The sequence below is a fragment of the Stegodyphus dumicola genome, chromosome X1 (genome assembly GCF_044657685.1).
Source record: "Stegodyphus dumicola isolate Sdum_Otavi_A_Nest chromosome X1, ASM4465768v1".
NCBI lineage: Eukaryota > Metazoa > Arthropoda > Arachnida > Araneae > Eresidae > Stegodyphus > Stegodyphus dumicola.
In genome coordinates this window covers 171,685,981-171,713,144 of record NC_140780.1, presented here as the reverse complement: position 1 = coordinate 171,713,144, position 27,164 = coordinate 171,685,981, and the positions used below count along the sequence as shown (strand labels likewise).

The 27,164-nt window shown below is 33.1% G+C and overlaps 1 protein-coding gene across 3 annotated transcripts in view; it reads right to left on the bottom strand.

Moving 5' to 3' along the window:
• Positions 1-26,896, bottom strand: part of LOC118200173 (uncharacterized) — a 33,906-nt gene extending 7,010 nt beyond the window's left edge. The window contains exons 1-2 of one of the 3 annotated variants that reach the window (XM_085808575.1): positions 26,457-26,895; positions 6,459-6,750 (exon numbers count right to left, since the gene is read on the bottom strand). The gene's annotated coding sequence lies outside the window, so the exon portion shown is untranslated. Of the gene's footprint in view, positions 1-6,458; positions 6,751-26,456 lie in introns of all 3 variants that reach the window. The other 2 variants (XM_035372101.2, XM_035372099.2) reach the window with 2 other exon arrangements.
• Between the last annotated feature and the right edge of the window lie 268 nt (positions 26,897-27,164).

Below are 27,164 nucleotides of genomic sequence, written 5' to 3'. Positions count from 1 at the left end.
AAATATTTGGGAATTGTAAAATTATAATAAGTTAAAGAGATGTTAAAATTGCTAACAGTTTGCCACAGTTTAAGAAACTCTGATCTAAACTAATTCTTGCTCTCAATTTTTAAAGGGCTTTATTCTGTCACTTAGTTCTTTCAGTTTGCAATAATTCTATGTTGTTGCGTCGGATTGTACTCGATTATTCTCATATATTTTTGCACCTATTATTTCCTGTAACATGACTGCTACATTTGGCTTCTCAGTAGTGGAATCTGTTGGCATTTCTTTTTTTCTGTTTGCGACTGTCAGTATCAAACTCAGAAACGATTGTTGAAGGTCGTACAATCTTATATGTCTACAGGGGAAAAAAGAAAAGTCGTGATCTTGACGAAATATTGCAAAAAAAACCTGAAGAATTCATACCGATAATTCACAAAATGAAAAGATTTTTACTAAGAAAGCAAACAGATAGTAAGGACAGTACAAGTTTGAGTATCAAGGCTTCGACAACTGGTGAAGAATAAAAGAGGCAAAAATGTCATAACTACAAGAAAATATTGATTAAATTAACTACTTTGATTTTGTTTTTACTTAAGTAGAAGTAAACAACAATGGCAGATGTATGCACCCAAGTAAGCTAAAGCATAGCGGTGTGTTCACTAAACAAGTGTCAGTTCCGAGTAACTTGCAGCTAGTGTCTTTCAAGGTGAGTGATGAAGTGCAAAAAACCTCACACTATTGCAGAAGAGCTGCTATTGACATAGTTATTCTTATGGTGCAGAAACTCATATCTAAGGTACTTGTACTCAACAACACTATTAGAATTCAATGTATAGGTTGTATGTATAAAGAATTCTATGTATTGCTCAGAATCTCGAGGCTACTGACAGTAATAAAGTTGCAAATCTTATACATTATGTACACTTCCTGGATGATAATGTGAAGATCTTCTGTTCTGTAAGAGCATCATTGGAAGTGCAAAGGCTCAAGACTTATTCAAAATGCTTCATGAGTTTATAATGGAAAATGATTTAGATTGGAAAAAGCTGCATCTGTGTATGTACTGATGGTACTCGGTCATTGTACGGTCACTATGCAGGATTGCAGGTATTTATTCACAGTGAAACACCACATGCTGTGTGGACCCACTACATTATATACTGGGATCCATTAGCATCGAAGTCACTTAGCCCTCAGTTGAGTATGGCATTAGAATGTGCCATAGACGTAGGGAACTACATAAAAACTAGACAAGCAGGTTTTCTTCAAAAAACTGTGCAAGGATATGAAAGGTGCACACACGGCTATGCTATGCTATTGCAGTTTACGATTTCTTTCACTTAACAACGTCCTGTCTCGTGTGATTGGACTGTATCAAGAATTTCACACTTTTCTGCTAGAGGAAGGTAATGCGATCGCTCTATGAATTTTGCCGAATGAGACTTTCTGCTGACACGAGCATGTTAGGGCAACTTTTTTGACAAACTTAAGTTCTTGAGTCTGTTACAACAAGACAATGTATGCACATCTTGAAACTTGTAGAAAAGGTTTCAGCATTTAGGAAACAGCTGCAGTAGTGGGATTAAAAAAAAAAAAAAAAAAACTGAATGACAATGGTGCTCATGACAGTTTTTCTACATTGTGCCAATACGCAAGTTCTAATAAAGTCCTCATTCTACAGGAATTGCTGCTGCTTTACATGGAATACCTTTAAAAGCTCACTGACTGGTTTGCAAAATACTTTATGGAAGATAATGTAGAAATTTATGTTAATCCAAGATTCTTTTCACTCACAAGACAAAGAGAGTTTATGAATTTCAATCAACTTCTAAGTTCTAAAGCTCTATGGATCCTCATTCCCTTTGCAATATCCTATCTGCCCGAAGCTTGGTTTCCAGCTATCGCCCTAATAAAGACCAAATATCATTCAAAAATAAACGTGAAGCAAGAAATGACAATAGCTCTATCAAGGCACCTTCTGCGATTTGAAAAACTGTAATGGGCATCAACAAGCTCTCCTGTCACAATGAGTTTCTAATTTGTTACTGAAGGTTTCTATTATTTGTATGTTTTCTTATCAATTAAAATTATTATACATTTTCACTAAAATGTTTTTATATGAGCTTGATTAATGTTATGGTAGAAATATTGCAACAGGGGCATCGTGAAAAAAATAACCAAACTGTGTGTCACCTACTGAAAAAGTTTGGGAACCCCTGTTTTATGGAACAACACTAACATCAATTTTTGCAGGTAAAAGTAAGAGATATGAGAACAATGTTTAGTAAAAGCTCATAATGTTTAGTACAGCATGTTAGGAAATAATTTAATTGCAGCTGAGCACTGTGCACCTTTTATAAATAATATGATTCAATCAGAAACTGATTTTCTCAGAATAGAAAGCATTGTGCAGTCTTTTCCCAAGCAATGAGACTGTCTACTACCATGCTGATTCTTGCTCAATCAACTATTTTGGTTCTTACATAACTGCATGGTTATTTTAAAACCAACCTGTAATATGACATACCTTTTCCTCTCATTCTATCTACATTAAAAATAGCAATATAATTCAGAACTTTTATGAAAATTTAAACATTAAACATTATTTTAAGATTTTAAAATAAACTGCTAAATGAAGTTAAAAATTTATAAGAAAGTTTTGGAACATTCAAATGAAAACACTTCCATAGTATTGTATTCCAAAATTATGACCAAGGTGAATAAATTATATAACCTGCAGTGAGCATAATATTAATTTAAGAAATGGTAATATAAAAAAGGATTTTAGAAAAAGACATTTTGAGGATAATGAAATTAAAATTCTGGTTTCTACTTTTAAAACTAGAAAATATAAGATTGTGAAAAGCTCTAAAAGAATTAGAGAATACCTTTTTTAAACATTTATACAGAATCCTGATGGAAAATGTTTCACTGCAGTTAAAAAAAAAAAAAAAGAAAAGAAAAGAAGATGTTTTTTGAAGCTATTAGCAACAGTTCTCATTCATGTCAGTAGAAATGAAAGATGCAAATAAATAACTTTCTAGTAAAGATAAAAAAATATATATAAGAAAGAATTTTGTTGCACACAAAGTAGCTGGGTGAAATTCAAATGAAATGAAAGAGGAAAATGCATGCTTTGAAAAAACATAAAAACATTGCATGCTTATGGCATGTGCAGAAACAGTCAGGTGGTGTGCATTTCAAAGAAATTTATATTTTTAATTTCTTGCGAATTAAAAACAGATAAAGAATGTATTTAAATAAATACAGTACAAAGTCTGAAATCCGAACGTCCATTATCTGGAATGATCTAAAATCCAGACCTCAAAACCACCAAAAGTTTTTCTCGTAAGCTTTATGCATGCACATTTTGATTCTTCCCTCTGTGCATAATAAAACATCTGGAGAGTCCCAATTCTTAATTTCACTTCGACAATAAATAAAATACCTTATTGAAAAAACAATCATTTTAGCATAAATTTGCACCATCTGTAATTTGGCTCCATTGCTGCGTATGTGCTTGGCACACATCTCAAAACGAAACATTCCACACTGATACATCGTTGATCTGATGCCAATCTGGAAAATCATTATTTTAATACTTCCCTTTCATCACCACATGTTTATTAAAACATGACAACTTGAGTAATGACTCATGTAGCAATGCCTAAACAATTTTTTTATGTTAGTAATTGAATAATAAAGAAGTACGGTAACCTTTTATGTTGGCATTCCGCTTGGCGATGATTACAGATTTAAGTTAAATGCACTAAAAAATGTTGACAAAGGAAAAATTTACCAAAAATTTCTTTCCATGTGCTAAAAATAGATTTTGTTGATGATACTGATAGGCCCAAAGATTACATTTAGGGCTATTTGAATTCAGAATAACTGACTTATTCAGAATCGTAAAAAACAACCTTGTATTTAGCGTAGGTATAATACAAGGTTGTTTTTTACGATTTTGATTGTCACATTAGCGTGTTTCTCTTGTAGTCTAACTGACTTGTTATTCACATAAACCCAGAACCAGCGTCAGGGCTCGTATGGCCACAACGAGTCGCAGAATTTAGGACCCACAAAGACTGCATCAGGTGTTAAGATATCTAACACCGGCCCTCAATAAGGTTTAAGCATGCGCAAGAAATAGACATAAGTATAATAAATAACTAAACTAATACACTTCAAGCTTAATTTAGTATGTGATAGAAGCAAGACAAAATTTAGCGAAACAATCTGTCATTAGTCGCCAAGCTCATGATGCATAGCCAAATATGTATAATGAAGGGTAGCTAAATTTGATGACGATAGCCGCTAATTTTAAAGGTTTTCGGATATCGCAAAATAAGGTGAAATTTTCCAATTAATGGATTTTTTAAAGAAATGTGGAGAAGCAGTAATAAATGAAGATGATATATAAAAAAAGTTTTTCATTGTGATGACAATGCTTCTCAATCATCAATCAATTAATGATGGAGAAATCTGTAGTATGGTTCTACCGATAGTGAAGAAAGTGACAGAGAAGTTACTGAAAACGAGATAATTTCGATTGACAAGTTAGTTGGAATTCTCGAAACAGCAGTTACAGGACTTCAACAATGTAACTAAACAATAGATTATGCCTACAGAATTAAAGAGAAAGTATTAGTACAAAATATGAAGTAACTTAAACAACTTACATTGAAGGAAATGTTTAATAAGGTAAACAAATAAATATAAAGCTTTTTTTTTTCTTTTTTGTAAATTTTGATACCCTGTAGATCATATATACTTCATTATTTCATAAATCTCGATTTCATATTTTTAATTTTATAATTTCTACATGCCATCTTACTAGATTTAAATTGATGATCTAAAGTCCGGATTTCGGACTTTGTACTGTACTACATTTTAAGTTAGAAAGTTTCAAACACATAAGAGATATTTTCTAATAAAACATACTGAAATTTACCATACAGCATAATTTTTGCAGTTTTTGCTACTTCGGTTCTCATTTAAAGTGAACTGTTGATAATTAATACTGCTGATAATAACTTGCATAAAACTGATAAATTAATTTCCAAAAATACAGATATCATTAAAGCTTTGAAAGGCAAGCCAACTACAAAATCCAGTTTTTGCTTATCACTGACTTTCTAAATGAAAAGTCTGAAAGATTCTTCTACGACCTCTTCATTTAAGATTCAAAGTAAGATCAATTGTTATATTCTTCCCCCCCCTAAAGAATATAAGATAGTAAGTTACAATATTAAAATATATATTTAGCTAAATTTACATGAAATGATAACTTCTTTATTTCAAATGACCTTTTCTTCCTTTCTTTTTAAGTATTCAGCAACACATGTACAATGAAATTACATACATCAAAATACTAGAGAAAGAATAATAAAATAATTCATTAAAAATTAAACATGTAATACGATATCACAAATCTTCTGTTAAGTTTTCTAAAAATTTACGGCATATTCAAGACTAATAGTATAAATATTTGATATTCCTTTTCACTGCCATAGACAACAATGGATTAACAATATTTACCTAAAATTATATATCTTGACTAAGTAGTGTACATAATACTGTCAATATTAAATGTAAAATTTTTACTTTATGTACAAGTTTAAATATTTACAGTAAGGTAAGTTAAAAAAAAATATTGGTTTAAACATATAAATAAATACAATAACATAATTAGTACAGCAAGTACGGGATTTAAAAGCTCCAATGTTATTTTCTTTTTGTTTAAATAATTTCTTCGTATGAAAATGAAAATTCATTAGCAAAATCTGAAACTCAGGAGCATAAATATAGTACATTTATGTTAATACATAATAAATAGTTTGATAATAATAAAGGTGTTTCAAAATACTTCTTTTTAGGAATATATATAAACTATTCATAAAAGTATCACAGACCCTTTTAATAAATTACTTAAAAAAAAAAAAAAAGCTCATCTTAAAAATTCAAGAACTCAAATACAAATGGACACTGATGAGAAATATGACTGAATTCATTAACATTAATAGTAATCTCTTGCTACTATTTTATTTATTTTCGGTTTTATATCCATTCTCAGAATAAATTGTTTTCACCGAGATATATTTTCTTTTCTGTACTTGAAAAGAGCATAAAATCAAACATTTATATGTTAGTTGAATGCCTGCCTCATTACAGATACTTTTTAAATTCATTGTATGGTTACAGTATTTTGATATTACATACAGAAAGGTCCAAGCCTTTTTTACAAAATCGTTGAAAAATAAATTATCCTTGAATTCATTAATTACATTAGAGATTTTCAGCAACTGTTCTACAAAATATGTAGATAATGATTGAAGAATCTGCATGAAGGGGAATCAGTATACACAAAAAAAGTTAAAATAGTGATATGATGAACAGATTTTCCACGTTGACAATCACAAAAACAGAACTAAAGGGATGTTTCTAATTATATACATATTATTAATATTGTATACCTAACAGTTTTTCAAACTTTGTCAGGAGATAAATAAAATTAACATTTCTTTAGCTGTGCAGAGAACTTCTTGCCTCCTTGAAACTATATGTTATATTAAATAATTTCTTGTCATTCACCTGCTTATTTAATTTTAATTCTCAGTAACACTCCAGAATTCATGTCATATCTAGCATTTTTCTATTATATAATGCATTATTACAGGAACATAAGGAGTAAATTAACATGTTGCAAACATGATGCTGATGACTTGATATCATGGTAAAACTTCTGCTGAACAGATATGCAATCAACTGAAAAGAAAGTTACTAGATAAGAAATACATGTTAACAAAACAAACAAAAGAATTTAAAAACTAGCTTTACAAAGGAACAGGTTAGCACATTTTGACCATACAACATAATTACAAGGATATTCAATTCATTAAGGCGAGCATTTCGCTTAGCTGACACTTTGCAATCATGCAAATTGGAGAAAACTTTTTATTACAATTTTTCCCTGTTTATCGATCAGCTTGGGATTCAGACTCATCTTGAAAATCAAAAATCCATCGAATTACGAACATGCTTAATTTTTTGTTTTATTATGCAACTTTCTAAAAATACAAAATGCACTGAATGCCATTTGAAATGGTATGCAAAACCTAAATAATGTACTATACACATGCACGAATGCATATATACTGGGCTACTGGAAAAGTCCTGGCTGCTTAGGAATATACATTACAAAACCACAAACTATAGAAAACCAGACACTACTTGCCTTGATAAACTTCTACCAACATTCAGAATGATTTCTGATCGAAACCTGTAACAATGAGCTGGCTTTGAAAAAAAAAAGTATTTGCCAGGCAATATAACATTTCAACTTCACTTAAAGCTCATTGCTTCATAAGAGAATTACTGCAGCAAACTGTTAATGAAAAATACTGGCTGTGTAAAGGACATGGCAAAATGTTCCAGCTTAGGTTTAGTAACTTCTAGGCAGTAGCTTGAGCCATATGAGGTCATGAGGAACCTTGAAGGAACAATGTCTGGCTAAGTTTAAATAGGTTTATCAATGATGAAGTATACTATTTTACACAGATAGATTTTTAAATTTGTAGTGATCTCGAGAGCTAATCAAATGCTTGCATTACAAAGCAGTTCAAATATCAGAATCTGTTGCACGGGAGTTCTTTTGCAACAGCAGTATTCAACTGCCAAATAACAGACCCAGGATTGAATCCCAAGATCATTATCTTCAAGGGCATACAAACATTGTGTGCTGCTGAACTTCTTAGTGGTGCTAATAGATGGCAACATGGGCATGCAACTACATACAGACCAAGTATATAGCAACATGATCACTACAATGGCGACCCAGAACTACACACACTTCCCCCTGCTGAGGAGAAATGAAGAACTATGTCACACATGGGCAAGCTGTTCCTTCAACCATGCTCCACCATGCATCAATGGAACCAACTAAGTATGCCCCCACATTGGAGCAACAGGCACAGGTTATCCAATGCAATGATCATTCTCATCATTGGGGGTGGTCATTGTGGAATGACCAATTGTATCTCCTTATATTGCATCAGAAATGCTTGGGAGGAAAGTGTGTAGTGATCTCAAGAGTTAAACAAATGCTTGCATTACAAAGCAGTTCAAATATCAGAATCTGTGGCATAGGAGCTCTTTTGCTAGAGCGGTATGATATTCCAACTCCCATGTAACAGACGCAAGATCAAATCCCAAGATCATGCAAAACTTGTATGCTGCTGCACTTCTCACTGGTGCTAATAGATGGCAACACACGCAAGCATACCACCACAAGATAGCCACAAGCTTAAAACTACAATCTTGCAAAATAAAGACCTAATTAGTTTCCACTATATTCTCTCACAGTATCCTTTCTGATGGGTTGTTAATATAAGAACTTGATTCAGCAATATTAAGCCTATTTTAATAAAGGAATTACTCAAAAGCACATTAAAACTCATGCTAAAAAGATGAAGGTTATCTTGGCTGTACTCGCTTGCTCCTCATACCCTTTTTTATGTACACTTATGGCTTAAATTCAAGAACATTCTGCCAAAAAGACTTTTTAGTTTTGAAATAGCTAGAACTTTCCCCACCAACCCAATAAATGTAAACAAAAAAACCAAAGTCAAATGTCTGGTCCTGGTCCTGAATACAAAGGGTGAAGAATAGATATCAAATAGCAGGAAATGCCTATATTACAGGATGACATATCTGGTTATAACAAAAGTTTTTCACCAAAAAACGTTAATAAAGTTAGGGAGAAAACAACATGAAAGGAGTACCTTTAGTGTGGGTAGTAATCACCACCCAAATCTATGATTTTATGCAAGCATTTTTTGGTAGTTTTTCAAAGCCTTTAGCCCAGAAACTTGTCAGCCGCAAGTCCATAAACAGATCGACCTAATTTCAGAAGTCCTGCGCAGAATGGAAGATAGCACCAGCAAGATGTAACTGCAGATGTGAAAAAAGATAAAAGTCCAAAGCAGCGAATTCAGGGGTATTTATGGTGGGCATAGCAAAATATTCCATTTGAGTCCGTACAGAGTCCAGACCGTGAATGCAAACACATGTGGTCTTGCGGTATCTTGATGGAACATTATTTTTTTGCCCTGGAACTCAGTTCAAAGTTTTCCCTTGACAGCATTACCAACACGGACTAGCACCTTACTGTCAATGGTTTTACCTTTTTCCAGATATAATTTGTTTATAATATTAAGACAGTCCCCACCTGATACAAAGCATGGTCTTTTTGTTAGACAAATTGCACCTTATGACAGCCCGGGTGCAGACCAAACCCCCTTTTCGACCTGTGTTGTTGAAGTAAATACACTTTTCATCACAAATGATGATCTGGTCCAGAATTTTGTCCTTGCATTGGTATTTGAGCAGATTAGTGCAGGCTTGAACATGTCTGTCCTTATCTGCTTGAGTCAGCTCATGCGGCACCCAGCAATTTGAACTTGTATGTCAAGTTTATGCAATGCATAGTGCAGTTAATGGACATGGCACTAATGTCTTACTCTTAGCAAGCTCTCGAGTGGTTGCATACTGATCTTCTTCCGCAAGTTCTCACAGGTGGGTCTCATCAACATCAGTAGGCCAGCCAGGGCAATCTGCTTCTTGAATGTTATAGTCCTTGTTCTTGAACTTTTGGTAACAAACCTTCACAATGTCATATGATACAACATTAGTACGTAAAGCTATACGCATGATTTGGTTACATTCAGGAGCTGACGTTTTGCAATAGAACTGAGAGTCAATGATGGTTCTAATCTGGTAGCGTGATAGTCCCATTTCAGACACCTTGCACTTAACGATATATTTTTTACAAATTTCACAATACAATTTTCTAAAGCAAGTCTCTTTCTTTCAAATGCCAAAAATCATTTAACAAAATATGATTAAACATGCCAACACACACTGTTTGTGCAAATGATATTTGCAGTGGCGAGAAACTTTCGTTAAAACCTAATATTCTAAAAATAACCAGAGAACAATAACAAAAATCTAAACAATGATTCTTCCAGTTAATTAAAATCCTCATTTTTCAAGCATTTTCTAAAATTTTACATTAATGCAACAATTCTGCATTACAGAAAGCAATACAAACAATTTTGTTACGATATTCAAACTTTGAATGCTTTTCTGGTTAACTGGAATAACAAAAACAACACACACACACACAAAATACACAACATATAGATCATAACACAGATGGTTAATACAAATTGATAAAATAGAAAGTTTTCTAGTTCATATAAATTTGACAAAAAAGAAATAATTTTTGTGTGGTATTAGCACAGTAATGTTGACTGCTGCACTGATGAATTAAATTCTGAACCCAATATACCAATGACAGCATTTCAGATATTGCAGATGATAAAAAAGATGTAGCATACAAAACGAAATTATTTTATGATGAGATTCTGTAATAGGTAATCACCCAATGAAGGAAAACATGGATTTTTAAAATTAAAACTAAGTAAATGACTATAACTACAATTGGATGCACAGTTAACTTTATGTTTATAAAAACATTATTTTGTGAAATAATAACTGCATTTTAACATGTATAAGAATTCTCGTCTATAAGGATCCCAGTTATTTGGGCTTAAAATTTTGAAAAGAACTTTCACTGCAAAATGTTTTATTTTAATAAAGAAAAAACTATTTTTCATTCATCATAGAAACAATTTCTCATTGCTCTACTATCAATAAGCTACATCAACTAGTTCATTATCATCACTAGAGGCACTCTCTCTGTAAATTGGACCATCCATGTTGTTGCTTATCTCACAATTTTTAAAGGCCTATATAATAGCCTTTTTCTTCCCACCATTTCCTAACTTTTTCACCCAGCTGCAAACTTCACTAATTGTTGGCTTCTTCATTTTTCTTATTGTTGTTAGGTTAGAATCAACATGCCACATTCCAGTTTCATTAGTGTCTTGAAGCATTTGTTGATACTTTTGATCAGAGCTTACGCTTGGTTGTGCAAACTGGATATTAAATCTTTTTACATCTATGGGGAAAAAAGAATCTGTGGGAAGAATAAGGCATAAGTCAAGCCATTTGTAGCAATTCATTTGTAAGCATGTCATTGGATGGCTTTGAACTTACATTGTATTTTCACAGGACCTCCAACATATGCTGATGCTGCCAAATATTTTAAATGCTAGTTTATGTAGTACGACAGTTTTTCAACACATCTTTCTATCAACAAGCTACTTACTTTGGTAGACATTCATGCAAACTTTTTTTTCAAAGGAGAACCAAAATTGGGTACAAAATTTGCTGTTTCAGTTCTTCTAAAGGCTACTTGTATCATTTTGATAAATACTCAGGAAAATCTGCAGAGAAAGTGACCGATTTTGGATCAGATGGAAATATGGCAATAGATGTTTTAAGTGCAGTGGAAGTTCCTTTGCCAGATATGAATAAATTGAATAATCTGGGATTTTATGTCATTAGAAGAATCCATGAGAAAAAGTTAGGAAATTGTCTCAATATACACGTAAACAAAATGATAAAAGGAGAACATGGAATGTATGACTGCATTTGATAAGTAGACAGGCAGAAAGAAGCACAGGGGGCATCACAACATGGCATTACAGCAGTTCAATACAGTGACAATTCCATAGTAGCTATGGCAAATAATTTTGATGCAAATGATCCACTTTCAGTGGCCTACAGATAATCAGGGAGGAGAGGAAAAAAACTTTAAAGCAACCTAAATTCACTGGAAATTACAATAAATATATGGGTAGTGTGGACTGTATGGAGAATTTTACTGCAATGTGCATAATGCACAACTAAAAAGTAAGAAATGGTGGTGACCTATTTTTACATATTGATGGAGTTAAATCAAATGCAGGGGAATGTTATAAGACTGCTGTACCTCCTAAAAATTCTTCGGTAGATTTCTAAAGAAGTATTGCACTGGCATTACTGGAAATAAGGAAGAATATCCTGAAAATTTGCAGATCTTAATACGCTCATTGGGTTGGCCGACCATTTTTCTTTCAGCATTGATTCTTTCAGCAGTGAAACGATAAAGGATCTTACAAATGACATTATCACGAAAATTTAAACTGCCATAAGAAAAAGATGCAACATTGTGAAAGAACAATGATAACTGTTTGTAATAAATATAATGTGTCTTTGTATAGCAAATGTTTCATTCGGTTTTAACTGATGCCACGTTTCCCCCACATTTTGCATCTCTAATAAAAATTAGATATTCTTTTTCCCTGTTAGTTAAATTCTAATGCATCAAAAAATAATTTTTGCTCAATTCCTCAAAGTGAAAGGTAGTGCAGTCATTAATGGATTAATATCAGCTTCTGCACATAAATGTATGCCACAACTTTCAAGGAACATTTGTACCTTGTGGCAAACTACATACAGAAAAGCCTTTGTGCCAAAATGCCAGTGATTTGTGTTTCATTAACCTCAATAAAAAATGCACGACTACCCAAACCAGTGTAGAGAATATAAGGACTGGAATCTAGAACAAAGGGCCTATGTTCTTTTTAGTGGCTACTCTAAATTCAGTTTACATCCGATTCTAAACATGTTCAGACTTGAAAGGAACTTGGAACACAAAATATTCCCATAAGAATCATGGAAAAGGACTATACAGGTGATACAAGTGTGGATGATATAAACTTTTGCGTGTGCCAACTGCCTTAGAGTATTATTTATTGAGATCAAACATATAAAAAAGAAAAACGAAATTAAAAAATAAGAAACATTATTTAGAATACAAACTCAATAAAGGTGAAAAACATTATATACACTACCCTACAAAAGTTAAGGAACAGCATGTTTTTCAAAGCTCACCATTATAAAAATGTCAGTAGCATTTAAATTCCTAAGTTTATACGCATGATAATAATGAAGTTTAAGAAAATATATGCAAAAACAACAGCTACCACTTTTATTTTATTTATTAATACATATATCGCAGGTGGAGGAAAAAATGCAAAAATTGCAAGAACAATTTCGTTGACAATATCCAGGAGAAGTCGTTTGTCTGATTCATTGAGGTGGCAGATAGAAGGAAATGGGGATGTCATATGCTGATGCTGCTAGATGTCCTAATGTCTCTCGTAATGTGGTCCACCAACTGTGGAATCAGTTTGAAACCGAGGATTCTATAGCTAGAAGACATGTTCCAGGCAGATCAAGACATACAACACCTACGGGAGACGTTATTTAGCTCTTTCGGCCTAAAGAAGGAGCAAAATTATTGTGCCTCAGCTCATGGCAGATCATTTAGTAGCAACAGAAACAAGAATCTCAGGTACAACAGTATGCAGATGCCTGCACTATGCAGGTCTTTATGCAAAATGACCAGTTGTTTGTGTCTCCATGACCCGAGGACACAGAGGGCCCCATTTATGTTAGGCAAGAGAGCAACTTCTCCTCGAACAGTCAACAATCAGCATCTGTTCTCCTCACAGACAAGTCCAAGTTCACACTCGAGAGTGATTGAGGTTGTCTGCTGATATGGAGAGAACAATGCATCAGATACAACCAATCCCACATAGGGAAAAGACACAGTGCTGGAATAATGGTTTGGACTGGGATCTCTTTCAGTGGTCACACTGACCTGTATGTGTTTCATAGAAGAATTTTGACTGGTGTGAGATATCGAGACGAATTCCTTGATCAATATGCCCTCCCATATGCCGCTGCTCTTGGACCTTGATTTCTTCTGATGGATGACAATACATAATCTCACTGAGCTCGGTTTCCTGAAGAATATCCTGAGGGTCACGGTATGGAATGGATGGAATGGCCAGTTCAGTCCCCAGATATGAATCATCTGATACAGCATCTTTGGGAATACCTTGTTAGGCAGGTTGCTACTTTAAGTCCTCCTCCAAGGTCGCTAGGTGAGCTTGAGCAAAGATTTTTCTGTGTCTGGTGATTGCTTCCCATATCACTGACCGACAACTTGACAGTATGGAACGTCCCTGCCGCCAATGTATTGCAGTAGGGGTGGACATATTCTTTATTAGAGTCCATTTTTTTAATGTTACGACCACATTTTCCCCCAAAAAACTGTGATGTACTGTTTCTCCAAGCCTCGATTTCTGTGCCAAAAGTGCAATTTTTTGTTGTAATACTTGTTTTTGTTGAACTTTAAAAGTATTCTATGTTGTATTCATTACTTCTTAAGTATAGTTCTTCTTAAGTAAGTTACTACTTAAACATTCTATTTCATAACTTGTCCTGCAAATTTCTCGTTTCTATGTTATTTCATTCTCAAATTAGATACAAAAAACATGCTGTTCCTTTTTGGAGGGCAGTGTATTTATATCAAAGGGCTAGCTAAATTATCCATGAGCTATAGATATTTTGAGGGTGTCTACAGTACATTATAATAATTCTCATTAAAAACTAAATTAGATTGCTTTTGCTGCATATAATTAATATTTAAAAATGCAAATTGAAAAATTTTGGATTTATGCCATCATATAACTACACCAGTATCTGCAAGAGGAGGCAATTTGGGTATTTGCGTGCTTGGAAGAGAATGAAAAATAAGTTTTTGTGATGATGTATTCTATAATCTAGACATGAAATTAAATAAAAATTTAAGTGATGTAATTATTTGCCTCCAATCTTTGTCTCCCTGCCTCCACGGAAAATTTTCTGCAAATGCTCATGTTTAGTAAGCTTAAATATGTTATCCGTATGGGTGACATATTTGATATACTTTAACACTATTACAAAATATTTTAATTTTTTAAGTGTATATGCTAGGGGTGCACAAACTTTTAGCAGAAGAGCCACTCACAGAAATGACTTAGTTATGCAATAAGTTGCTTAATTTGCAATTCAGACATTTACCATATCAAATTTAAACTGATTTGGAGACCATTACATATGTATGTAAGCAAGAAGGCAGGGCAGGTCCCTTTGCATGTGCTACTGGGACCAAGCCACCCAGTTCAGCTTGAAGAAAAAATTACAGTTTAATGTTTATGCATGATAATTTAGTATATAAATATTTTAATAAAAATGTGTACAGGTTAGCCATAGTTAAATACATTAGTGTGATGGTTGAGACTGAATTTTATCATCAATTTTTGATATATTTGATTGAAAGCTAGTTGTTGATATTCTTAAGACAGATTGCAAGTGTTGATCTGTCAGTTTATTTCTTATTTTTGACATATTTAGATTCGAAAGAGAAAATATTTGTTCACATATACAAGTACTACCAAGCATGGTAGCCACCTGCTCACATTATTTTTTAAGGGAAAAAGTCAAGAATGACTAAATCATGGAATCTGGATATGCATAAGCCAGAAGTTTGCAAATCAAATAAGTTCCATTTGAACATCTTCTGGAGCTTCTTCGTCTACAACAGAAAATAGATCCCCAAACAGTTTAAATTTAACCTTATGCAACTCAAAATCTGTAAATTGCTTTTCAAAAGAAGTAAGCAGTATCTTTATTTGATCTGAATAATCCAGTTGTTTAACAGGAAAATTTTCCGAGTTTCTTCAAGTAAGGAAAATTGACAAAATTTTGACAGCCAAGCTGTTTTGAGAGCAGCTGCAGTTTCAATTTGAAAGCAGATATTGCACTGGCCAGTTGACTGATGGACTGGATTTTTTATCACATCAATTTTTTGTTTGGGTCATTCAGATGGGCTGTCACATCGCTAAAAATGCTAAGTCATACTTGAAAGATGATTCCTTTAACATCCTACTTTGATTAACTTTTTCTTCAAGGAATGGTATTACCTCATCAATCAAATCAGCAAACCTTTTCAAAACCTTTACAAGGCTTATCCACCATACTTCAGAGTAATATTTGAGTTCACTATGTGGTGCATCTGTGTGTTCTAGAATTTCCTTAAATTGCCTGTGGTTCAAAACATGCGAATGAATAAAATTGATTGTATTGCTCACTGCCTTTATAAGGTGTGGTCAAATCCTACTTCTTTCGCACTCAGCTGTTCTTGGTGTATGATACAATAATACCCAAGCAAATCTTTGCATCGATCATCCAAATGGTTTCTCAGTAGACTCACCATGCCACTCTGAATTCCAATCATTGCTGGAGCTCCGTCAGTAGTGATACTAACAACATGTTAGTAATCAAAATTATGTGCAGGACACAAATTTCAAATGCAGGATAAAATATCAGCTCCAGTTGTCTGACTCTACGTTGAATTCATTTCAACACATTTTTCAGTTACTTCAAAATTTTCAGAAATTCCTCTAACAAACAAAAGCAGCTGTGCTGTTGAAGCATCAGCTACTACAGGAAAGTACTTAAACTTGGCAGCAGCAATCTGTAATTGTTCATTGACATCACTAGATAAACTCTGAGTTCTTCTTTGAACTGTCATTCTGCTGAAACTCGCATTTTTAAATTTCTTCGTAGCTTCAGGGCATACTTTCTCAGACGCTATCAATATACAAGCCTTTGCAAAATCGCTATCAGTAAATGGACGGCTACTTTTAGCAATTTAGGCTATTTCAACACAGTTTTTTAATTATGAAGATGCCTTTGTAAATACATTCCTTTGTGCAACAAAAGAACAGCAAAGAGATTTAATTTTACGATTTCGATCCCCAAGCTTTTAAAATGTTGAGGTGTCATAGTGTTGCTTAATATTATACCCCTTGCAGACACTAATCGTAAAATTACATACCAAGCATGTAAATTCTATTATCTTGCTCCACAAAAAGGTATTTCGAAGTCCAGGTCTCCGAAAATTTCTTATTAGCCTCCCTTACCTTTCTTTTCATTTTCGATCATCATGGCAAGTAACTATCGAAACCACATGGAACAAAAATTCTACTTTGATTCCTCTTTCAAAATAATATTTTTTAAAAAAGTGAAAGAATAAACATAAGAAACTTCTTAACGGTCTCAAAAAGAAAAGTCAACTCACAAGTGATAACACAATGTATAGTCACGAAGCCGAAAGTGCAGCAATGCAAAGCAAATGAATGCAGCGCTTCTGATCACAGCAAATACTTTTCTCTCCCTTTTTACTAACAGATGCATGCAAATACACACATGCTACATCATACTACAGACCCTTCCTCAATCTGTGCACGGTACAGGCTAGGAGCAATTTTCACACTCAGGCTGTGAAACTTCCTTTGGTTGACACTGGGAACTTGGCTCAGTGCCAAATCTCACTTTGAGTGGAGACAGTAGAATGAGTAACGAAGGGAAAAGCAATGAAATTTTTTCTGCTCACAACTTTTAGAGACAATCGATATGTCAAATCGCAACAAAAGTTTTAAGAGGTATGGGCCACAGGTAGTGCATCCCTAGTATACGCAATATAAATACAGTAAAATTTACCAGTTTTTGAATAATTTAAAATACTTATAATAATTTTATAAGTCATCTATCAGATTCATATATTATTGAAGTGATTTTAAGTTACAGTGCTCTGTTTTTATGATGCAGGGTGGTTAATTATAAATTACCCTATTTAGACCTATGTAGAACCTGTTCTGGTACACCTATTCATTGAAACTTAGTACAGTCAAAAGTCTTTAATCTGGACTTGTCGGGGATTCCGGATTATCAGTTTTTCCAGATTATAGATAATCAATTTAAATCTGGTAAGATGGCATGCAGAAATTATAAAATTAAAAATATGAAACCATAATTTATGAAATAAAGAGCAATTATGATCTAAAGGGTATCAAAATTTACAAAAAAAAGCTCAATATTTATTTGTTTACTTTATTAAACATTTCTTTCAATGCACGCATGCATAAAGCACACATTGCGCATAGTCGAAATTAGAAAATCGCAACCAGAAAACTATTTGATGTGTATTCGTGATATTTATGATGACGAGGAATTTGATTTAAATCATATCAAAGACGGAGTACATTCAGATGAAATACTACATTTAGTAAGAAATTATAAGCCAAATAAAATAAAAACATTTGCCCTGAAGATAAGGATAGTGCTGACAGATTAACTTCCAGTTCATTGAATGCCGTGACGTCCCCCCTCCCTCCGCAGAGCAGCGTTAAATTGATACACAGATTTCGGAATGATTAGAGAAACAAAGGGTATGCATTTATCCATTTTTTGCAGCAATTCCACTTTTGTTTGATGGACATCGAAACATGCTTTCGCTTTGTAGATCCTTTGCCAGATCCAGAATCGAAAATTCTTTTTGTCATAATCGAAAGTTCAAGCTTACTTTTATAAAATTGCTCTAACAGTCTGCAAAAAATAATAAGCCGGATCCAATTCGAAGATTAAGGAACAATGCAATCCGTAACATTGACTGAAATAGATAATTAGATAATTTTAGCTTAGCTTATACCGTCCATTATACATTAAATGCGCATGCGTAAAGGTATTATGCGCATTCGTAAATGCATGCATGCGCAGAAAGTGCGTAGCTTAGGTCTGGATTATAGATCATTCGGGATTATGGACGTCCGGATTAAAGACTTTTGACTGTACATATGTTACATAGACCATGGGAAAAAGAAAACTACAATAAAAATAACAGTTCAAATTTTGACCGACAGGTGACGTTTCATGTTATATAAGAACGTTATGCAAATCTGGTGATTTTAAGATGCCAGTAGTCAATGTTGTAAAATCATTCGGGAGGGGGGGTTGGCACTATGCACTTTGCTGCCCAGTGTGAGAGTTCTAAATTCTGCTGCTGGGCTTCCTAAATTCTAAAAATGTTGCATCTCTGAACTGTATTTGCCCTGTGCCTTTTGCAAGTTCTGATAATTCTGCCAGCCCTCATTTTTGACGCTTCTAAATTCTGACTAGTGATGCAGCTGAACTGGATGCACCTGCTCTGGTGGAGTAGGGGAAGGGAAAGAGGTTAAAATTTTTCTAGCTGACCTAAGCAATAAGTGATAGATTTAAAAAAGCTAATTAATTTGCCTTTTTTGGTAATTTACATTTTTTTTTTTTTTTTTTAAAGCTTTTCTGTTAACAAAAAAAGCTAAAGCTGCTTTTTCTTTGTGTGTGTTACTTTTGATTTTTGAAATTTTTTTATAGCTTCATCAAAATTAATGTTTCTAACTATTACATTTTCCATGGGAAGGACTTTGCCAAACCTTTGTCTTACTTGGCTCACTGTTCATAGAAGATAGCTTTTAATCAACTTTGCTGACTGAAAAGCTTCTCTCTGAAGAAGCAACTGAAACACAAACTGTCAAAAGGCTTTAATGTCAAATATAAGTTACGGTCTGATTCAATGCAGACAACTTTTTAGCTTCATCCTCTTTTATATTCATAAGGTACATATACTTAAAAAACTTAAGGTTCTTCGGAGGCCCTCAGGATCAGCAGTCTGCCCCAACAACCCTTCCAAGATATCTTACCAAGTCAAACATTGAGCCAAGCAAAACAACCACTGATCCATTGAAACAAAGAGCATGAATCAGTTTTTCGACCAAGCTCTCAGACTGTTCAAGGCTGATGTTTATTCATAACTGTAATGGAGGGACAGGTCTAAACTACAAGTTTAATGGGATAGTCTATGTTTTAGGGTACCCCTTGGATTATTGCCAAGTTGTTGTTTTATTTACAGTAACCTGAGTATTTTATGTTGAATGTTATGGAAACCCTATTATGACGTGATTGCGATGATTCTGACTGTTGGGAAAATATTTCTCAAGGCTTATTTATGCATTGGATGTTGGTTAGGAACAGTGGTGTAACTAGGGTGGGGCAACGGGGGACATCCGTCCTCGGGCGCAGCATCCAAGGCGATAAAAAGTGATTTTTGAAAGAAATACCACCGAGAGTATGGCAGTACATATGATATTTTTTATTTTTACTTTTGTGAATTTCTGTTGCAACCACAATATACAGATTCTAGTTGGGATAATTTTAAACAGTTTTTGGATGCTGTTAAGGAATTCTGTGTGCCACACACCAAAGACATAGAAATTTTTAAATAAGGCAAGTCGATATTTCCTTTTTGTACTGTGCAGACTAGATGACATGTATTTTCATTTTTATGCTACCTCCTTGTTTTATTTTGATTTAAACTGCAGTTTATTGAGATTATAATTTTTTATATTTTAATTATGTTTTGGATGCTATTTTACTTTGGAGGGTATTACATATAAGCAAGAATGGAACCAAAAAAAAATCTCCACTTTTTGCCAAGAGTTACCCTGAAATTTACTTTTCCCATTGAATATTAGGTAATTTTTTGTTTAAACTTATTAATGAAGCTCCAAAATAATGAAAGATAAATTCTGAAACTGCATGTACTCATGTTAATATATATTTTTTTAATTACTATAGTTACTATTAATATATTTTGGGAGATTTAACAATATTAACCACTTTTTCTGAGTTGATTGATTAATAAATTTTAAAATTATTTTGTGAGATGATCCATTTTTTCCCTCATCAGATTGGATGCAGTGAACCAAATGCTTGGTTCCTTGAAGTTTGTCATAGCACGGTTTGACTGTACTATACTACAAAAGGCAAAGACAGTCATCTCTACTAGAAATGTGAATTTGACATCTTTTGACCATTAGCAGTTATTACTTAAGGTACTACTCTTATATACGATCTCAGATGTATGGCATCGCCAAATGTGGCGATATGCGTTCTATGCTGGTTTTTGACGCGATTGTGAGTTCTGCGATGGTTTTGGGGCATGATGTTGCTTGAATGGCAATCCTTTTGATGTTAAAACTTAATTTTGCTGGAGTGGTTTTATTTGCTGGTTGTTTGGTTAGGTGGGCATTTTGAAATGGCTTATGTTGCAATGAAAGACGTGGTGGCAAAATTTCAGTCACATATTTTGGACTGTGTGCAAGGTAAAATCGTTACTTTCAATACTTTGAATTGCAGAAAGACGTGTGATATAGCAAAATCGGGGCACTTTTGTTTGCAGACGTGCGACTGGTGAAATTTTATTCACGAATGTATGCTGGACTTTGTATGTTCTATCTCAGAAGATGGGAAAAGGAAGGATAAACTGGTGGAAATTGATACTTCTACTGTTTGAAGAAGGATTCACAATGGTAAATGCATTTTATTTCACTGTTCTTCTTATTTTGTAGAATGTTCTTTTTTTTTTTTTTTTTTTTTTGCTATGAATTTCTGTCGTTGTTTTTTGAATCATTTGTAATTTATTTTATTTTGTGGATTTGTGTGCAATGCTGAGGCTGTGCACAATACCTAGATTGTGCAATTTGCTGATATATTTTAAGTTAAAACAGAATGCTGTATACATGGTATTGTTTGAGATTTATTGTTGTTATGTTAGTTTATTTTAGTGAGGTGTTCATAATTCCTATGTTGCATAGATTGTGCAATTCTCCGATTTTTTTTTTTTTTTTTAATTAAAACATATCGCTGTGTACATGGATTCTTGTCAAATATTTTTGGTTAGAATCTTTATGCTTTTGCTATCTGAATTCTTTGTTTCTGTTTCGGATTTTCAGCATAAATTGTGTGTTAAAAACGTGGTTTTTGCACATTTTCGCAGCCATTTTAGGTTTAAAGTTCGAAATGTAGACAAAAAAGTAAGATAGTAATATGGCGTCATGGAGTTTCTCGGCCAACCAAGGGCGTGTATGAGTAGTTCCTTACTTAACAATTATACTAAACATTTAGAGAATGTAAATATTAATTGCTATTGTGCCATGCTATAATACTTGTGCAGAACAATGAAAAGTAAGCACTGCTATCTTTTTTTCAAGAAAATGCTCATCCCATATAGTTAATTCGACTCAAAATTTGCAGAAGTTCCAGTGGAAAGCCAAGTTTTAGAAAGTAATACATTCCAAATTATCTACAGGTACTTTCTGATTAAAAAGCAAAGGTTGATCTTTACAATATGGTAACTGGTAGTTTGGCGACATTTTGGAGGCGATAAAGGTTACTACCTGGGACTTTGGTAATAATGCGAGCAGTACTCAGTTCCGATTACGCATTATTTTGTGTGAGGGAAATGAGAGATCATGGGATATGTCGTGATATTAATGGACGAATTACGGTTCTTTAATCGGAAAAGGGGGGAATTTGGACAAATATCTGTGGCTGTATATTATTTTGTATTAAGTTTCATTGTGTGTTGTGTGAAGTAGGGTTGAATAATTTTGGGATTGTATGGCGCTGTCTAAAGTGAATTCGAAATTTTTAATACGTTTGTGTGATAATTCAAAAGAATTGGTTGAATGGTACATGAGTGTAGGTTTAATTGCGGATAAGTATGAATGTCCAAAATGTGGGAATGAAATGAGATTGTGTGAAAGGAAGGATATTACTGATAAGTTTGAATGGCGGTGCAAGAAATCTGGTGAAAATGGACATTTTGTGAAACGGAGTGTAAGGAAGGGTACGTGGTTTGCTGAAAGTCGTTTGAGTATGGGTGAGATTTTATTGATTTCTTATTATTGGGTGAATAGATTGCCAGTTGACTATTGGATTTCGGATTTAGAAATTAGCAGTAGGACTGCAGCTGATTAAAGATTCTGAAACAGAAAGAAGAAAAGTGTATCGGACACGTAATCAAGATTCTGAAGAAGATTAGGTAAGTTAGTACAGTCAAAAGTCATTAATTCGGACACCCATAATCCGGAATGATCTATAATCCGGACCTCAAAGCTACAAACTTTCTGCGCATGCGTCGCGTTCACGCATGCGCACAGGCGTTTACGAGAACGCATAAGACCCTTACAGCTGCGAATATGTTTGTGCGCATGCGCGTTTATACGCTAAGCTAAAGTTATCTAATTCAGTTAATGTTGCAGATTGCGTTGTTCCTTAATCTTCGAATTGGATCCGGCTTATTATTTTTTGCAGACTGTTAGAGCAATTTTATAAAAGTAAGCTTGAACTTTCGATTATGTCAAATAGAATTTCCGATATATATTTACTACAAAGCGAAAGTATGTTTTGAAATCCGAAATCTGTTTATCAATTTCACGCTGCTCTGCGGCAGAGGGGGGGGCCAGAAACGTCATTATTAGATTATGATAGATTAGAAAGATTATGTCAAATAGAATTTCCGATATATATTTACTAATATGTAATTTGTATCTACAAAGCGAAAGTATGTTTTGAAATCCGAAATCTGTTTATCAATTTCACGCTGCGGATTGGAAGTTGATCTGTCAGCACTATCCTTATCTTCAGAGCAGATGTTTTTATTTTATTTGGTTTATAATTCCGTACTAAGTGTAGTATTTCATTTCGATATACTCCGTCTTTGATATGATTTAAATCAAGTTCCTCGTCATTATAATTCGCTTCCAATAGTGAAGAAAGTGACCCAGAGGTTATTGAAAACGAAAACATTTCGATTGACAAATTAGTCGGTATTCTCAACACAGCAATTATAGGACTTGAACAGCGGAACTTTGTAACTAAACAAGAAATTATGTCTGTTTAATAGAATTAAAGAGAAAGTATTATCACATGAAACGAAGCAACTTGCATTGAAGGAAATGTTTAATAAAGTAAACAAATAAATATTAAGCTTTTTCTTTTTGTAAATTTTGATACCCTTTAGATCATAATTGTTCTTTATTTCACAAATTACGGTTTCATACTTTTAATTTTGTAATTTCTGCATGCCATCTTACCAGATTTAAACTGATGATCTATAATCCGGAAAAATCGATAATCCGGAATCGCCGAAGTCCCGACGAGTCCGGATTAACGACTTTTTACTATTTTTAATTATTTGAGGATATTATTTTTATGCATTGTTCTAAATGTAAGGTGGAAGTAAAGAAATTTGGTATTATTGGGAAAATTGTTATTAGCAATGATTTAGTTTAAAGTTACTAGGATTGTAAGGTAATTTTTATTAATTTAATGTATATGCTCATTTATATTTTAAGTAGTGTTTTTGAATTTAATTATATTTTAATTAAATGATAGTTATTTTGTGAATTTTATGTTTGTAGGAATTTGGTATACGTTTTAGTTGAAGTAAACGTGCATGGAAATAATTTAAATATCCGACACTAAGTATTTGTAATAGTTGCGGTATGAATTCGTTGGTGACGTTTATAATATAATAGGTGATTTAGAGGTAAAAGTTTTTGGATATTTTATTTATTTTATATGTGGAAATGTTCATATTTGGAAAGGGTAAATACTTTTTCGCGATCAGCTAATTTCATATATGTTCTTTTTACCGGGCTTAAAGATTGAGAAAAGTGTCATGTATTTTCGTGAAATTTTTCTAATTTATGAGAAAAAAGTAGTGTACATGGATATAGTGAAGAGTGTGCGCAATGCCATTTTTGTGCAATTCTGGGATGTTTTTTTAAGTAAAAATAAGTCGGCGTGTACATGGTTTATGTGTATGTGTTATTTTGAAAAACACGTAAGGAGGATGGTATTGTGCACTTTTTCCCAATTTTGCAGTGAATATTTGTCATGATTAAGCAGTTTTGTTTGATAAAATTTCTAGCATAAGTGTAATTCGGCTAGTAGATTGTTGGAAGAAGTGTTCAGTAGATAAAAAGAAAAGAAACATGTCTTTGCTGGCGGCGGGGAAAAAAAAATAGAGGGTTGCTGTAGGAGAGTTGTTCGCCAAATTTTCGCCAAAAAATAGCCAAGTTACCATAGTGTAAAGATCAACCAAAGCAACTCTGATTAAAAATCCAGTTTTAACCACGTGCAGTGCTGATAAGGACCATGTGTTTCTAAGACTCCTTCTCCTTTATTTTCTTCTTTCTAGGTATTTCTTTCTCCTGATGAGGAGGGACCTTTAGCTGCCCTCGAAATTGATTGAGTGTTTCATTATACCTACGCTAAATACAAGGTTGTTTTTACGATTTTGACTGTCACATTAGCGTGTTTCTCTTCTAGTCTACTTTCTGATTATCCACACTCCTGCTGAAAAGTCAAGAAAACGTGTTCATGAGTCTACCCAGTGCAGTGTGTTACCCAAATAGTTATGTGACAGTTCATGATGTCAAGAAAGTTATTTATGTGGCAACCCAGGTATATGCATAGCATATGTCTGTATAGGCAGGTATGCAATGCCAAGTTTGCACAATTCTCCCTTTTTTTTTTAAAGTGAAAACAGATCGCTATGTACATGGGAAGAAAAACAGAGAAAAGAAGAAGTATTCTCAAAAAGATAGATATTTTATTACTGATGTTCCTCGCTTTTTTAATTTTATTGATTGATTACTCTTGAAAGTAATTCTTAATATGGCACTACTGTGAAAATTGCTGTTGCCCTTCAAGCATTAGCTTAACAAAAAATTAATCGACAACGAATTCATGACTTTTCAGTAGGGATGTTGGATAATCAGAAAACATCCATACACCTTATAATTTTCACTCAATCAATGAACTGGAAAACAGTTGAATCATAGATTAGTACAAAATTTTAGCATATAAGCTGCAATCGCCTAATTCTGAAACGCAAACAAAAGTACTGCTTTCGCAAACTTAGTAAGCTTTCCCAGGTTAGAAAGCAGTGCTTTGAATTTCCTAGTGAACCAGTTTAATTTCACATACTACATAAATATCTCGCTTAATCATTTCTCTAACATTAAGAAAATTCAAAGAAGTCAAGAAAAATTAACTCACCCAGATGTATTACGACTATAATTTGAAACGTGCAATTTAATTATATGAAATAAAAAGGATTTTTCTACTCGAATTTCAGGAACCACACATTCTGAGAGATGACATATTCCATCTCTCAGATATTGGTTTAAATGTTTGAAAATCTTAAAATACCAAATTATCATCTATTCCTAAATTTTCACAAAATAATTATGCAAAATTCTCGATAATTTTTAATTTTTTATTTTCACAATAAACTGCAGAATTTTTAGTCAGTATATCACTCCCCCTTGTAAAAAAAGGGGGAAAAAAAAGACTACTATGCAAATGTAAAAAAAAGTGTGAAAACATAATATTGAGATATATCATTTAACTTATAATAAATGTATGTAAATTAAGCAAAATAAATTTTCCTCATTATTATTATTATAATACTACATTTGGTCCCTGATTGAATTTCAACTCTATACATGAAAAATTTATTTCTCCTACATTTAATATTGCTTATACTTTCCCCATCGAATTAACTCATCTTCCCTACTTTTAATATTAATTTGTGAAATAACTATGTTGCAATATATATATTTTTACAACTGCTTGGAAATGAAAAAGCTACGCTTTTAATATAAACGTGATTTTATAAATAAAATCATAATTAATGTAAGATCTAAATACAACCGATATTTTAATGTTTCAAACATTAAATATACACAGTTTACTATTCTCACAGAACTCGCCGATATGTTAAAGTACTGTTCAAAAAAATGATTATAATAAAAAAAACTGGTAAGTGCATTTCCAGATATATATGATATAATGCATGACACACGAAAAATGAGATGATAATATTCCTTATGAAACAAATTTTAGCTCATTGTTTTCTACAATAAAATCAGAAATACATTTTACTGCTCTAATCAACTTACCTAAAACTTCAGCCGGTAATAGAATTATTTTTAAATGTTTTAGGAATATGCACTTGCTACGTATGAGTTTTGTTTTTTTTACTCGCAGGTTTCGCTGAACATGACTGTGTCTTGACAATAACATATGTAATGAATTATTGAAGGTCAATCATGCAAAATACATAACATGGACTTCTTTTCAGGCTTAGTATCGCAATCATCAAATTTAGGAAATTTTTAATTAGGCCATAAAAAGTTTAGGTTACAAGTTTCTTGTCACGTACTAAACATCATATTTAAAATTTATTTAACGTTATTTTCAAAGAAGCTATGAAAGTGAGTATCACAGCAACGCATGTTTTCATTTGACTACTACATTCATCATTGCACTCCACAGTCGAATAAATATTATGTAGTTCTTCAAGAATGTGGCGCTGCATTGCCGTGCCGACAGATTATAAAAGCCAGCGTCCAAAGCGGTGCCTATTCACTATCTAAATTTATAATGTGTGCCTCAGTGATATTGCTGCAGTTGAATAAAACATTGAACCTCCCGTTTTCGCAAATTATTTTCACAGCTATTCATTCTCTATATCTGAATTAATAATTCTGAAAACAAATTAGATATATTTTTTGTCTGTGTAAAATGTGATAAGGTATAATAGACTAAGTTGAGCTACACTATTTTCTATGCTGTTATTCTTATGTTTTGATAGAGTAATTTTTAAG